The sequence below is a fragment of the Zosterops lateralis genome, assembly GCF_965231275.1.
Source record: "Zosterops lateralis genome assembly, chromosome: 6".
Classification (NCBI taxonomy): domain Eukaryota; kingdom Metazoa; phylum Chordata; class Aves; order Passeriformes; family Zosteropidae; genus Zosterops; species Zosterops lateralis.
In genome coordinates this window covers 33,489,092-33,502,113 of record NC_139761.1, presented here as the reverse complement: position 1 = coordinate 33,502,113, position 13,022 = coordinate 33,489,092, and the positions used below count along the sequence as shown (strand labels likewise).

Genomic DNA, 13,022 nt, shown 5'->3' with positions numbered 1-13,022 from the left:
TCTGCCCTCTCAAACCAGGGACACAGCATTCAAACATAGGCAGAAGAATGCAGCAGAGTCATGGTTGTCCAGTAATGGAAGCGTTTTGCTAAACCTGCCACTCTGCCTCCCTGTTCTGCTGCTTTCTTTGCCTACATCTAATACTCACTGTGCAAAAGATGGGAAAGTATAAATTGAGGCAGAAACCACCTTCAGACTGAATAAATACTCAACAGTATGAACACTGTAATACACCCTATATATTCATTCACACAGAGTTACTCAAATAGTACCTCTATATGTGAGCCACAGAACACAGACATATGTGATAATGCTTCCCAAAACAAAAAGCCCAAACACAATAAAAAAGTGCCTTGTATCAAAATTTTCAGAGGAGAGTCTCAAAACACTACAAACAGTCAGATCCTGAATCTGAAAAAAAGATAGACAGGGATGATACCATGCAATTACAGACCAGGAAATGAAGAAAAGAGTCTGGGAGACTCTGTAAGCATTAAAGGCATCATTATCTAAGAGGTCTTTATAAACGTCAATAAAAAGGCAGCAAATTTGAAGAACTGAAGAATAGTTCCAGGGAACAATAACTGCAGATTTTTACAAAATGCCCACTGATCTCTAGTACTTGAATTTTATAAAGTACAAAGCATAGGTTTACCATTACTTTCTCTTTCCTTGGAAGAAAATAAGAGGCTACACAAGTGTTTGTTAGAAAACGAAAAATATGCTGAAGGAAGGCATTTTAAGAGATGGCTTTAAAATTCAAATGTTCAGAGCAGAAAGTTCAGAGCCAGACTGCCTTAAATTGTTCAGAGTGTTGTCTAACAGCATCATATTTGGCACTATGTGGTTGTGCAGGAAAGGAGAACAACACATTCATTTACCAAAAAGACCAGGCAGAACTCTTATTTACATCTTCAAAAAGAACTTTTCGAATATTATCTTCATGTGACAGGAAGAATAAAGAATCTCACTAAAAATTACTTCCACAGTTTTCTGATTTGGTTTATTCACTGCTCAAAGATAATGATAGCTTACCTAGTACTCCCAAAACTGAAAACTTCAGATGCTACGTATCAATGATAAATTCAGAAAAGAGAGATGAAGTTAAAAGCCTTTTAGTTCAAAAGTAATTGTAAAAAACAGCAGTTTTTACAAAAGGACTACATCTCAGAAAACACAGGCAGCCCTAATAACAGAGTGAAAGACTTAAACATCACTTCCGATAAACAACTAGACCTTAGAAAAAGAACATTCAGACTAATACAGCCGATTGAGAGGAAAATAAACTATAACAGTCAATAGATAAGAATTAAATCTAGGGAGCTGTGATGAATTGAAATGGCAAATAAATGAAGACATAAAATCAAACAAATTTCTGAAGTATATCTAAAGCAAGTAAACAAAGACCCTGCTGGCAAGAAAAAAGAGAAAGGGGATAAGGCCCACTTACAGAAGCAATATGATTGTGTTAAGTAAGTTCTCAACAAAAAATCTTACACAAACACTTATCCTGATCCCACAGCTATTTTCAAGTAATGGAGATAAGGCATTTTCAGGAACTAGGAGTTCAAAAAAGATACTAAAAAGTTAAAGAGAAATGCATCAACAGGGTAGCCTGGAAAAAAAATTTGGCAAAGCTCACAGTCAAGTAGATGAACTCCCTAAAATTCTACTGTAAACCAGCAGCATCACGAAACATACAAACACACCCAAGTTCCTTTTCTCACTCCATATAGGCACCATATTTTTGTCCATTTGTACACTTATGCATTGTACCATTACTTTTTTCACCACATAAAATAAAATTTTCTTACACGCATTGGCATAAAGCCCCCACCTGCATCTCCCTTGTTCTCCGGCCTTCCTGGATCTCCACAAACTCACCATCTGAGGCACCAAATGTGCAGCCTGAGGTCATTTGGGCTGAGACACCTGGGAGTTGTTTTCCTTCTCCTTCAGAATGTTGATTTGTATAATGTATTATTACAGGAGAACATCTCGCATTTCAATACATGCACTGTATTGATAATAAAGATCATTAATGTAAGTTTGTGATACCTCTGTTTTGAGGTTTTGCCATGTGTGTAGGCCATTTTCAGCCACTGAAGACATTATCAAGTGCAATCTGAATAGATTTTTATTTTTTTTACTAAAACCATATTAGACATGTTTTTAAAATAAGAAAACATACTATTGGCACAACTACTGCTCCTGTGTTCCCTTGGGGACATCTTTATTGGTACCTGTTATGGGAAAAATCCCCACAACTCTAAATCTCTATGACTTCTAGTATCTTTTCTACACAGAGTAATCACTATATGAGACTGTATTTTCACATATGTTTACATATGTTTTAAATGCAGTAAGATGAGACTGAAATGAGAAGCTACTCTGCCCTCTCCTGTATCTCATTTCTGTCCCTGAACAGCTGCCCATTCCATGCAGGAGGATGTTTCTGTGAACTTACACTGAACAGGCCTAAACTTAAGCAGTTGCCCAGCATGGATGGAGGGAGAATGGGATGACTCCTTTCAGCCACCACACTGTGTTACTGTGTGCATAGAACGTTTGTAGAATTACAGGATAAGAGTCTGCCCTAATGCAGAGGCCACATCAGGGCAAAAATAAGAGAGTAATATCCCACCATCACTATGATTTCAGACCTTCAAAGGAGAACAAAAATTGTAATTGCCCTTGCATCTTATCCATTGCTACAACGTGGGAAAATATCATTTCATTACATCCTTGTTTCCTGGTAGTTCTCAAAAGTTTAGACCAACCAGCTATGACTGAAGAACTGGCTATAGCCCAGTGTATACCTCAAACTATCATCCTGTTTGAGAAAGGTGAAGGAAGCCGTTACCTAATAGGCTGCCTATTTGTCCTATTTATTTTAAACGGTATTGTCTGGAGGTGTTCAGGATTTTGTAATGCTGTAACTTTTTCCCAGGGAGATGCAGATGAGAAAGCCAAGGAGCTGTTAAACAGACCATGAGATACTAAATGCAATTCACAGCTGCACCCTCCCCATTCTCCAACCCACAAGATTCATCTTTCACACAGTCTTTAGGCTTTGATTGTTGAACAACGCTGGTCAAGATTTACTAGTAATTTACCAGGCAGCTTCTTTTTTCAAAGATGACAGCAAAACTGCTCCTCAGAGCAACGCATTTCAGGGTAATATGTTTACATAGATGCTCTTCTCTAAAAGGAAAGGATTATATCTAGATAATATTTACACAGATCCACTTCTGCTGAAAATAGCATTTGCTACAATTCAGCTGGTGACTAACACACTGCCTGTCCTGCAACAGCAAGGCACCACTTACAATGTCTTCAGAAGCATTCTGTTTAATAAGCATTTAACTATTCTATAGAAATAAAAAGCAAACAATCAGATTAAAAACTGAAGAAAAGCTGGTAGCACACAATTCCATGTGTTTGGGAATTTCCTGTTACATTCTGTTACGACAGCTATTTAGAATAGCAATTGGTCACATCTCACATAGAGGCATCTGTTTTCTCTCTAAGTTCATTGAAAGACAGTTGAGCATGCCAAGAAATCAACTTCTAGTGAAGTTATTCTGCCACCTGCTGTTGCACTTATGGACATACTAGATATTTAAATCTGAATATTTTCAATTAAAAAGAATAATAAAAAGGGGAGATATTTCCCCACTGAAGAAAAACAGAATATTAATTATGAACCATTACTATATTAGATTCTTTTCCTTTTTTTGATTTCTCAAGCAAGTGACCCAAAATATTCTTGTCACCAAGACAGAAGGGGGTCAGGGGTTAGGAGGAGAGCCTTGTACAAGGGAAAAGCCCATGGTTTAAAAAAAAAAATAAGAGAGACAGAGAGAGAGGAAAAAAACATAAGGAAGGAAAGAATTATTAAGCCTCATAAAACAAAGTATTTTCATGAGTGTCATAAAATTCACACAGGAATAATTGTCTAAAAGCCTTCTAGCCTGAAAACTGCAATCCTAAACACTGCTGGATTACTGTATCAAATCAAAAAACAGGTTAAATGGAATACTGAAATTCACCAATTTATACTCACTGCCTGAGTAGGGGAGAAACTAAAGCAAGTGGTACTGAAAGGCAACTCCTCTTACACCTTCAGTTCTACCAGTAATACAACTGATGGTTTAGCAAACTCAACCAAGTCTTGTTTCAAAAAACAAGTGTCAAGAAGGTGGCCATCCCAGCCAGCAGCACCCACCACTTACTCTGGGATATCAACAAGTGCCACCCCTTATGTCTGGCCATGTACAACACCTTTCCACAGAATTAGAGTGGCTACGTCATATGCTGTCTTTATGTTGCCCACTGCTTTGCACATGCTTAAATACTTGTCCACAGTGCAGGCAGGTATAGGAAAAGTTTGGGGAAAGGATGGAAAAAAGATGAGACACCCAAAAGAACAGCAGAAGGAAGTCAGGAAAAGCAGAGCTACTTGCTGAAAGATGTTCCACTCCCTTGAAAAATGACTTTGGATTTTTAATTAGTGTAATTAATGAAAGGTAAAACTCTAGAGGTAACCTAAACTGCAGGGAGGAAAAAAAAAAAAAAAAAAAAAAGAGCAGAGAAGTAAACTCTGACTCCACAAAACAAATACCTATGCAACACACCCCTACTCTGTCCTACAAAGGGTTCCTCATAGTAACGGGACAAGACAGCTGCCTCCATTCCAAACAGATTGGACTAAACTTGCTTAGCTCATGAGACTGGAGGGGGGTCACAAAACAATGGGGATTAACCACTCTCTGTATTAAACATATCTACTTGGTCTATTCTTCATTTGGAGCACTAAAAGCTTGCTCTGCTTTGGCAGATGCCCACTGCCATTTACAATGAATATTTAGCTGTTCCTTCAGGCTCTCCATCCCTTTGATATCCTGTTGCCTGTTACACATTAGACAGGAGTACAATCCCTGTTTGCAAGCAGTACCTGCATGGCAGCCTCATACTCTTTCAAACGAAGCCTCCCAGCAATTTTTGTTTTGCCCCCTGGTCAAGTACAGGAATTAGTTCTCCAGACAACAGCTCTGCATTCCACCTGGTTCTTCTCAGGGAAAGCAGCCCCTGAGTGAAATAGCATCTCAGCTGCTGCAGGGAACCCCACACAGCTGTGCTCTCTCCACTGTGGTGGGAAGGGGGGTAAGGACTTGTTGGCTGAATTAGATGAGCTCAGCAGTGGTTTTGTCTCTTGCCTACCTGATTTCTAGTAGATTTGTCTCATTGCTCAGCCCAATGAGCAGAGTTGCAACATTAATCACTGTTTTTCATTTCCAAGTTAAATTCTATTTCCAATTTGCATATCATGGGAAGGAGAATTTAACCAAATCTTGAGGTATTTATATAAACCCATCCACTTTCACCTCTCCATGTGTCAAATAATTTATATATGCTAAGCATTATTAGTTCTATTTTTTGAAGCAGAATGGCAAAAGAGACTGAGATAAGCAACAAAAACCTGTAGCTGATCTAGTTTCTAAAACAGATCTTGGCCCGTCTTTCTGTTGTAATGAACATTAAACAAACCTGCAAAGCAGCACATTCATACTTAAAAGTCAAATTTTTTAATACAGTGTTTTCACTAGCTCTGGTTTCAGAGTTGTGTTTTCTGTACTAAAATGAGAGGTCATCCTGTACAAAATCAACTCGGTATGTTTTTCTGCTCCTGAATTTTGCTATCCTTTGCTTCATGTGTATATGCAGTTGTTACATTAAGGATTTATGCAGATGTTTTACTTTTTACAGTAAGCTAATTCCCTTGTTTGTGCCATAGATGGAACCCAAGTAGCATTTCTTCCAGCCATTGCATTCTAACATGGTGAATTCTATTTTTCCCCCCATAAGGTATTTTCCCATAGGAATTTCCATAAGGAATGTTATTCCTTGCAGTGTCCTCTTCATATAATTCTTGTCTCTTTCAACAGGGTAGATAATTAAGTACTTCTCCCCTGAAGCCAGATTATCTATTGATGAAACAAAATGTACTACCAAGGCCACACCCTATGATTTGATTAATTTGTTCTCTGACCTCTTTTTAATCACACTTGGGATTTCAGTTTTGTAAGGAAACATACCTGGACAGTGCACAAAAAGAGAGGTCAAGCAGATGACATCTCAAGCTGCGTCGTGGCTGGACTGTGCATCCCCCCTACAGCAATTTAAAATGTTTATTTTCTTGCATTTGATCTTGCAGAAGTTACACATGATAGACTCTTATCAGAGCAAAGGCATTTTTGACACAGTCTTCATTCAATTGCATGTTAATAAATGACCATCAGAAGAAAGACAAAAGAAAATCCAATCCACCTGACCCTTACTGAGTCAAATAATATAATCCATAACACACCTGCAGCAGGAAGAAAATCATGATTCTCTCACCTTCCCTTTTATTTAGCTTCAAAGCCCAAAATAAATGCTTAAGATCTTGTACCCATTCGTTTATTAATTATTTTATATATACACTAAGAGATCCTTATGAAGATGGAGCAGCAGAAGTGCTGTTGTCCAGTGCATTAAAAACTATCCAAAGATCATACAGAATCTACTGAATAATTTCTCATGCACTGAAAAATTGCGTTATGCTGTATCAACTAACATACACTGTCAAAAAATTATTTATACTGCTGCTGAACTTGGTGCATTGCTGTGACTAAGAATGAGTCATTAAACTACAATACAGTGTAATACATATGAAAGGAAAAGCAAAGGTCCTTCTGTCAAGTCAAGTCTGAAGATTATTTTTTAGGGAAGAAAAGAGGGATGCTCTTTCAGGATTTATTTGGAACACCTAGGTCTCTATACAAAGACCTCCAGGTACTTTGGTGAGCACAAGATGTTGAAACCACAGGTTTGCATCTCATTGATGCTAAAAGATTACTGTGATGGAAAGACACACCTTTCCAGCAGTAATCTTTTACTCCAGGACATGGGCTCAGACCTGATTCAGAGGGAAGAACACCTCTAACTAAAAACTGCCAGCAACAGCTCCTGAGTACAGGCTTGTTACCCACACACCCTTCACAGGGCAGTGGTCGCCCATCCAGTTACTGTCCAGACTCAACCTTGCAAATTGTAACAAAAATCACAGCCTGAGGTGGTGTAGCTATATAACCTGAACATTATGCGCCTTTCATTAAAGAAAGTGTAAATGCAGTAATCTATTAATAAATGCATCTTGCAGGGCCTGAAAAATGTGAGAACAAACAAACATTTCATAATACATACAAAAAGGCTTTCCAATTAACATCCTGTTTTGAATATGTGGCTGATCCCACAGTAGCCCCTGGCAATAGTCTGCCAACATCTCAGGCCAGCATGCTTAGATACTTCTGGCAGGGCTTCCATTCCTCTACACAACAACAACAAGCCAGCTTATCCAGCTTACCTGATACATAGTGCAATTCAGCCAGGACCTCAAGCTATTTCCTTGAGATTGAATAAGTCAAGACATGAAAATGATTAACCAAAGTGAGGAGGTTTAAAAGCTGCAAGAAAATTGCCATAAGTGAAGTCTTTGTAAAGCAAGGATTGCACCATTTGTAAAGCTGGGGCTTTCCACAGACTGATAATACTGTGACGCTCTGCTATTTCTCTCTCAACATTTTGGTAAGAACACTAGACAGATCAACAATGGCTATTTATCTCTGATGCTACACTCAGCCTGAGAGATCCATAGGGCACAGCTATGTGACCTTTTGTAGGCAAACACAATCCTGCTGTGCCTGTGGTCCAAGCAGAATGGAAAATGCTACCGCAATGCCAACACCAAGCTAACACACAGCACACCTTGTCAGGCTTCAAAGCAAAGAATTTGCTTCCCCTAAAAAAAACCCTTTTTGCTACAATAATAAGCTTGCAGTGCTCAGAACTCTTACTTAAAATTCCCCCATTTTATTTTTGCATATTTATCTATTTTTAAATATACATATTTTATATGTATAAACACATATATAATTTATATATGGAATTTCTTCCACTTTTAGACAAAACCTATTGTTTCCCAATGCTGCCACTGTAATAGTCTTAGACAACAAGAGCTTCATCACAGAGATTACTTACAGCAGAGACAGGGCAAAATATTTTTTTTTCCCCATGCTACCTTATCACAGAGCTGCTAAACTAACACTGGCCAAATTCCTCCTCTGTAAACATTAAATCCTCAAGTGCTGAATAAATGATGGCATTTGTAACTTTTGCCAAAGATGTGAAACAAATTTCACACACATGTAAGAACAACTAGATGACTCTAATTTCTGGGCACCTATCACCTGGCAATAACCACAGGAGTATAATTTACTATGTTTTGGCTGGGTGAACTGTCATTGATAAGATTCTTAATTTTAACTTGGGAAAAATAAATGTTTTTCTTGCCCACTCTTCATTTCCTTGTGTCCTTCCAATTAGCTGGAGTTACAGTAGTCCTGTTTACTTAGCAAATCTCCTCACAAATACATTTGAAATGGCCAGGGATCATCACCTTAACAAAATCCAAAATAGTACCTCCTAAAGACATTGCAGGATCACCCTTCACAGTCTCACAAAAGGTGGAGAAACTCAGATTCAAACGTAGATTGGGAATATCAGTATATGTTTAGGAATATGGAACCTACCACCCATAACACTGGACACTGTGATCACTCCTAAGAAAGGGATATTCAATGACTTCATAAAGTCACCTAATAAGAGGAAAAAATCAGTGGTGATCATTTTACTTAAATTGGGCCTTAAATCTTTCTCTGTAACAGCTGCCTCTGATGAAAAAGTCTGCTTAGAGACTTCAAGAAAGGCTGAATTTATAATGTAGGAGCTCCTGGCAGTTTCCATCACCTCAAACTACACAGTGATTTCGGGCAGTGCAGAGGACCTAGAAGGATGAATTCTGCCCTGCTTTATTTACTCCGACTTCCCTCACAAGCTCCTGATGTTGCCTGGAAAGCTGACCTGAAACAGAGACTGGACAGAGCTAGAGACTAAAGTAGGTATTTATTGAAAGGCCTCCAGGATCCACCCTGGGCAGGACAGGAGCCCAACCAAAGCTGCACCCCGGGTGGACTAAGAATAGTCACAAAAAAATGGCTCCCCAGTCATGAGATCTTACACTTTTATAAGTTTTGGTCCATTTGCATATTGGAGTTTAATTGTCCAATTACAGCTCAGGTTGTGAGGTCTCATCTTTCTTGTTCCTCCCTTCAGTCCACCGTTGTTTGTGCTTTTGGGCCTGAAAAGCGTCCTTGGTTCTCCGCAGAAAAAGGATTTGTTTTGTCTACCTATTCTGTGAGGAGAGCTTACTGCCACTTAATATGAGGCTCAGAACTATATCCCTAGGCAGCACAGAATCTGCAAACATGACAACTCAAACTTAAGGCATCACTGACACAGAATCAATAGTGAGAAAATTCTCTTCTTCCAAGATGACCTTAAATTCAGCAAAGCACATCTCCTCTCCTTGTTAATGCTTGGACCCAAGCACACACTAACATGACTAATATCCTGTATTTGGGAGAGCAGGGTGATATGAGTCCCTGTAGTCCCTTTCAAATTTTTATCTACGAACACACACACAAGACACATAGAAGAAGCTGCAAGGTGTCCTGCATATCTTGCAACTTATTTAGTTTCATGCAATCCTTCCAGACACAAATGAAAGCCAGATTTAGATCATGGTAGATATCTTAGCAAAGGCAACACTTACAAGAAGCAGCAGCTAGCCAACAATCTGATGTCACCTTTTACTGGGGGTTCCTTCCCCCAAGGCAAAGTAGAGGATTGCTTCCAAGCTTGGCTGGATTCAACACCAATTACAGGTTTATTAACTGCAACAGTACTCTCAACTAATTAAAGGCAACTTCTACTCTAACTGTTTCTATCAGACAAAGATATTTCAAATTTTATCTGCATTTTAAACAGCTCCAGAGGATATCACTCAAGTTCCTTCTATGTAGAAGTGATGATGAGAGTAGCATAGCAACTATAATTATCAAATAGCCTCTTTGTAAGGCAAGGTAGACCAGCAAAAACTCATCATGTGAATGTGCCACACACTCCACCTCCTCCTTTGGGGAGCATTTCAGAACTTTGCTTTCAAGTTTGTAACACTCTTCAAGATTACTGGGACACAGACATCTCCACAGTGTTAGAAACTGTGAAGATGCCACACAGGTAAGGAAAATGGACATACTGTTCTTTACAGAGGGTGTCCAGACAAAAATCTCAGATCAGTCTGAGCTTATCACAAGCACTACTCTTTCCTTCCATTCTTCCAACAAATTAAAATCTTTCCTTTACACCAGTTAAAACAACAATAATAGCAGAAGAAATTATTCTTTGAAATAATTTCAAAATTTTCCTTATTTTCATCCATTTTTGGCAAGCATCAGGAGATCAGAAAGACATACTTGACTCTCCCCTAAGAAATGTGAACTGCAAAAATTACGGTGACTGAAATGTGTAAGATTTATAATGCACCAGGTTTGTGTTAACTCTGCTTCTCTATATTTTCTAGATGCAAAGCAAAAATACTAAAAGTCTTGCCAGAGAGCATAATTTAAAGACAACTAAAGCAGGCACTTTAAACATATATTAAGAGTGATTGAATTCAAAATGTGAATCACCTGGATCAGCATTATCATCTACTGAAATCATCTTATCCAGCAAGATTTCAGCCCCACTTTAGGCATTTTGTTCACCATGGACAGAAGTTGTACTTTGATGAATTTGTATATATTTGAAGTCAATTCGCACTCATATATTATCACTAACAAAGTGGCATATGTGTGGCAAACTGTCAAAATGCATTACGCAAATCCTCCTTTTTCAATAGCTTTTTTTATACAGCAACAGAAATATATCTCTTCACTGGAGGCCTGAAAAGGTTTTTTGGGGGGATTTTTATTTGCTAGAACTCAGCCTTGGACAACATTATAATGCAGTGTTCTTTTAGGAAAGAGATGATTAACCAAAACTAACACCATATTTATGCAAACTCAGATAAGGAGAACAAAACCTCATACCTCAGAATATAAACAGTTGCCACAGTTGTCATGGGAGTATTTGTCTATTCACCCCTTGGCCGCAAGGACATGGTGAGTAAGGCAAGAGAGGAGGCGGTGCCTTATTCTGGGCTAAAAAGAATAAATAAGACAGACAGATCTGCTGTACTAATCTTATGTTCCCTAGTCTTTGCCATCTGGCAAGTGATCCATGGCTCATGTGAAATGAGTGGGTGGTCATGGTCTGGTTTGTACTAGACATTTCTTGGGATCACAGAAAAAGAAAACAAAACACTGCAGTTGGCACCAAGCACTGCTCTTGTTAGCGGCTTTCAGCAGGCGAAGGACCAAACAAAACTGAAGACTAAACCTCGCCCTCCTACGGAACTGGTCACAATTTCAAAAGTCGATAAAAGCAAGTCTATATAAGGGAGAGGAAAAGTTTGCAATGCCTCTCTGAGTCTGTCATTCTGTTACAGGTAAAGAAAGCAGAGATTTCAGCCCTTGGGACCAGCTGTGACTTTACCATTCCCCATCCTGATAATTCACCCTCCTGTGAATATCAGATCTGCAGCCACAAAGGGGCACATGAAATTCATACCACTGATTTCTTTTTCTGGGTAGATCTGATCCTAAAATCTTAAACTGACATTATATGAAGTTATTAGCTGAAAAAAAAAATTCATCTTAGCATAACAGGCTCAACAGAAAGGTGAGCCAACTACTACATGCAGGACTCAAGCTAGGACACTGCTACCAGCCTTAAATTAGTTCTAGTAAGAGTTGTGAAAAGTGAAAGGGCTTTTTAAATAAAACTTTATTAATAAATTAACAACAATGCTTAATGGCAGGTTTTCTACATTGAGGAATCACGTTTCAAAGGTTATCTGGCTGAAAAAGAGCCAAACACTACAGTATATACATTTAATTTCACATTTAATACATGCAGACTTTTCAAACACAAATACCTTTAAAGGAAGCCATAAGGTGAAGGCAGACTTGCTTTTCCCTAGCAACCTGGAATGTTTTCATTCTGAACTCTAAGTTAAAAAGGGGTTCACGATTGGATATCAGAATTATAGATTATCCTGAGCAATTACACAAAAGCAAGCTGAATAGTACTCTTTTTCCCATTTCAGGGAATGTATATTAAAATAGAATTTATTTATTTAGTTAGTTTTAAGAACTTGCTAAGTATCTTATAATTTTGCAAAAAAGAATTTAGACAAATAATTTTGTGAGTTCTCCATGGCTTTCCTTTCACAAACCAAAACTTATACAAGAACACTAAGCATTCTAACAAAAATATTAATTTAACTAAATCTATATGAGATTAATAAATGAAAGAAAATTGATCAGAATCAGACTGTTAAGGTCACATGTTTCAAAAGCAGAAGTTTTGCTTTGAAGCTATTAATTCCAAAGGAGAGGTGAAAAATATATTGCTAATGTCCTGAGAGATAATATATTTGTCTGATTTCAATAAAGAAAAAATAGCATTCACATCTGCACTGGGGTTTTTTTCTGCTTGCAAAAAGAGCTTCTAGTTTCTCCAAATCTCACTGGGCAAGACTGGAAGATTTAATGACTGATCAGTCAGCCTAAACATTTTAAAAATCAACTTACACAGGAATACTACACAACTGGGTTGTGACATGCACAGCTTTTCTGAAGTCATCAGACGTAGCTGCTATACAATTTTTAACCAGTGGACAAAGCAACACAGATATCATAAAACTTGGCAGGGTTCTGAAGAACAGGAAAAAAAAAAAACAAAACACCAGAACCCAGAAAACCCCATTAAAAACAAAACCTCAGCAAGACCAAGGTGTTGAATCTCTGCCAACACACACATTGAGCAGTGCTCTGTAAAAGAAGGGTAGAGGAAAGTCACTGAACAGTTCTCTGCCTCCTGCCCTGTTCTGTGGGGCTTGTATATCCCTTAAAGCATATGTGCATAAATTAAGGATGGGGATTTCTTGATTTTAACAAACCACACATGTTATCTGT

General features: G+C 38.2%; 1 protein-coding gene across 2 annotated transcripts in view; it reads right to left on the bottom strand.

Moving 5' to 3' along the window:
• The window catches only part of RAD51B (RAD51 paralog B), a 341,877-nt gene that overhangs the window by 218,141 nt on the left and 110,714 nt on the right, over nucleotides 1-13,022 (bottom strand). The gene's annotated exons all lie outside the window — the stretch shown is intronic.